This window comes from Oryzias melastigma, linkage group LG11 (assembly GCF_002922805.2).
Source record: "Oryzias melastigma strain HK-1 linkage group LG11, ASM292280v2, whole genome shotgun sequence".
Classification (NCBI taxonomy): domain Eukaryota; kingdom Metazoa; phylum Chordata; class Actinopteri; order Beloniformes; family Adrianichthyidae; genus Oryzias; species Oryzias melastigma.
In genome coordinates, this window is record NC_050522.1 from 26,546,758 (window position 1) to 26,551,152 (window position 4,395).

The following is a 4,395-nucleotide window of genomic DNA, read 5'->3' on the forward strand; positions in this document are numbered from 1 at the left end:
CTTTTAAACATAATCATGAATAATAAAAAGGCAGGAATATTATTCCAGAATAAATCAACTTAAACCTTAAATAACTTTCAATATTTTACTCTCCATAAAAATATATTTTATCAAAATTCTACAAGTTAGAAATGAGCTCAAGATAACATCGGGTCATTAATAACAATAAAATGATCTGGAGGGCCAGATAGAATTACCCGGAGGGCCGGATCCGGCCCCCGGGCCTCGACTTTGACACATGTAGTTTACACTTTCTCCCACTAGCTTATAGCTCCTCACCGCCCTACCTACTAGTGGTGCAACAACAATGGCAGCAATATCCGGTTCTGATCCAGATTCCAGGTCAGACCAGGAAAACAAAGACGTTAATGGATCTACTCGTCTGTAAGTGGATGATCAGATTGGAGCGGTCTATTCCTCCTCTACATCTTCATCCATGCCCTCCATCATCAGTTGGGACTAAGACTTCAGGAATGGAGAAAATTACAGATGTTTGGATGTTTGGAGAGTCACTCAAACTTTATGAAGATCAGTCAGAGCGATGAGGCTGGAGGAATAAACAACATGACGCAGTCTGTGGTGATTCTGCTGCTCTTTCATTGACTGAATCATCTCGGGGACAAACTGAAGACTCCAGGATGAGAACTTCCCTCCAAAGAGAGGGAACTGCTGCACAAAGAAAAACATGACATTCTATCACCAGCCGATGCACATTCAGTTCAAACTGAAAATGAAGTCAAAGAGTTTTAGTGGCGGCGAGGTGACATACGGTCTCAGTCCAGAGTAATTTTGACCTTATTTAAGGGCATAAATATTCTCCCCGTGATGTAACAAACATCAGCATCCGGACCGGCCGGCTGTAAATATGATGGATTGATTTTCTATGAACCGGAAACGCAGCTTTTTCATTCTCAGAACTTCCTCTGCTGCATTTGTCAATACTTATGTCACCAATGAAGCGCCGTCTGACAGCTGACAACAACCTGTCCTGAATCAACTCCTCACGAGGCTGGTGATGGGAGGAAAGTCCGGTTGAGGTTTCTGATCTGTCGATTATGAAACGAGTTCTGGATCCTCGGACTTGATGCAGAAAATCAAGTGTTTCTCTGAATATTCGGTTCAGAAATCAGCACGTTTTTCTTTTTTTGATTCATTTTAACCCAAGTTTAGCTTGATTGTCTATTCAGAACTTTTTCTAAACGGACTTAAAACGTCAAAGATGAGCTGGAAGACTTATCTCCACGGCGCCGTTCTTACAGAGAAACTATGTTCTTTTTAGACAAACGTGAAGGTTCTAATCATCTGTAGATCCTAAACTGTTAAAGGCGTGAACAGGGTTTTTACTGAAACTTTCACTCTGACATGTTTGATCCTCAAAACCTGGTGACAGATCCACTCAACCGGACCGAACCAGAACCAGGGTTTCCTGAAAATCTGTTTTTGAGGGAATCCTGGTGCGTTTCACTACAGTGGGGATGCAGTAAAACTGTCCACCAAATCAAAAGAACAGAGATAAACCAAAACGATTAAAGGTTATTATTTAGGAGGTTCTTAAAAACTCGTTAAGTGTTCTGCTTTTAAAATATTTGGACCCAAACCGCCTCAGAACCTCCTGCAGCTGCAGATTCTCATAGTGACCAACACATGGAATAAAATCTATTATTTATTACAGTAAACATGATTTAACAACCAATTTTTCATCATTTTCACTATTTTTTTCCCGATCAGCTGAACTTTCATCTGTTTCTGTTGTTGATGCAACATTCACTGAAGCACAACAGGAACCACTGAGATGAATCAACATCCATGTTTCAGGTAGAACATCAGAGTTCTGATGAGTCAAGTCATATTCTGATTATAAAACAGAAAAATTAAACTGCTTTGATTTAAAGAAACACATAAAAACATTAATATATCCAATGACGACTGAAATGTTTTCTAGTATTATTTAAAAAAAGCTTTTCGCTTTCAAATTTGCTAAATTAATGTAAAAATTGGTTTGATGCATATTTATATCAGTAGGGGTCAAGAGGTAAGATTAAATCTAAAAATAAAAATTCTAAAAGACAAAAACAAAAGAATATATTTACAAATAAAAAAAATTAAAATATCTTATCAACTTTAAAAACAGTAGATCGACAGTAGAACAGTTCTCCGCTGTAACTTTAATGTTGTGAGTCGTCTGACGTCTTAAATCCATGGTGTGTAAAAGAAGAAAATGTATTAAAGCTCTTTTCTCAAGTAAACAACACAAAGTGCTTTACCAAATATGGTTAAAAGACAATACAAATAAATCAATCAACTAGGTAAAATGCAATAAAGAACAAGTGAAAGACAGTGTGAGTTAGCTAAAAGCCCGTCAGATAAAAATGAAGGTCTTTAGAAGAACCAACAGATTCAGCCGTATGACAGCAGGACATCCAGAGTCTGGGGCTGCAGGTCTGCAGCAGTTTTAAATTTGGATCTCTGGACTTTCAGGAAGTCGGTCGATTGGAGGTGTAAAGAGTCAACAGTTCAGAAATATAATTAGGAGATTCCTCTTAGAAAATAAAATAATCTGGAGGGCCGGATAGAATTACCCGGAGGGCCGGATCCGGCCCATGGGCCTTAACTTTGACACGTGCTTTAAATGAGCTGCAAATTGAATATCACCTGCATAGAAACAAAACCAGAACCTCCTCTGATGAACCAAATCACTTCCACTAGGATGTCTACGACCATCACGTTCCTCCGAGGAACTCAAACTACACACTGATTAACCCATTAAAGGTCAAAGGAGCGTTCTGTTAAAGAGAACAAAATACATTAACAGCCATCAGACTGACGCTTTACCATAATCAATATCTGACCTAATTGTTCTGGTTGACCTGCTAAATCAGATTATCTGGTCTGCTGCTTCATTACAGCCATTCTCTGCACGTTTTCAGCTTTGATTCAGACTAGAGGATGAAAAGGTCAACATGGAAGAATTTATTCTACAACCTGAAAATCTTTCAGAACAACAATCAGGAAGTAGTGATGAAGGAGCTTAAAAAACAGAGAACGCTTCATGACAGGAACTAAAACGTAACATGTAAACCTCTGAACTAATGGAGAAACAACAGGAGGAAAACTCAAAGACCAGAACAAACAGAACAGCAGACATTTAAACCTCCTGAGGATCATTAGGAGAAACAGGGACAGCTGTTGACGATTACTAACCTGAACCTGCTGAGACTGAAAATCTGAAAACCTGAAAACTGAACTAAGATTAAATCAAACAAAGACACAATTCATCTGAAATAATGACAGCAGAGCAAATCATTCTTATACCATTCCTCATAAATGTAATTTATGAATAGCGCTTTCTACCCTCCTTCGGGGCCCAAAGCGCTTCACAGTCACACACCCATTCACACACTGGTGGTGGCTCCGTTGCCGAACACTGGCACCAACCTCCCACCAGAGGCAATTCGGGGTTCAGTGTCTTGCCCAAGGACACTTCGACACATGGGCGGGCAAGGCGGGAATTGAGTCCGCTCGCTTCCGATCAGGAGTCGACCGCCACCACGGCCGCCCTCCAACAAAACCCTTACAAAAATGAACTCTAGCAAACAGGAAACAAATTGTAAAGTTTTAACAGCAAATACAATCAAAAAAATCAAAACTGAGTCTGAAAAAGTTCTGTTTTAGTCTTTTTACCAATCTTTAAGAAACTTAATGATAAATTTGTTTCGACACATTAAGTTCTTTAAATCTATCACTTTAGTTTGTTTGTTGGTTGATCATCTTGAAACTCAATACGATACAAACTGAACATCCCTGTACAGCTGTCTATGATACATCTAGTCTAAATCTACTCTAAATAAAGTCTAAATACATTTCAGAAAGTTTTGTTTGTAGATCTAAATGTGTTTCTAAAATTTGCAAACAAATGTCTGTAAAGTTCAAATGTTGTTATTTTATTCTAAATTATAAGGAATCTTAAAGTGATTAGTGAAAGAAAACAAGACTTAAATACGTTTTAGAATTTGGCATATATATATATATATATATATATATATATATATATATATATATATATATATATATATATATATGTATATGCATACATACATGTATATATTTACTCATATACATATATATATATGTATATACACACACATATATATATATATGTATATATGGTAAATGGTGTATACTTGTATAGCGCTTTCTACCCTCTTTCGAGGGCCCAAAGCACTTCACAGTTACAGACCCATTCACACATTCACACTCACATTCACACACTGGTGGTGGCTCCGCTAACGAACACTGGCGCCAACCTCCCACCAGAGGCAAAATTGTATATACACACACACATATATATATATATATATATATATATGTATATATATATATATACATATGTATATA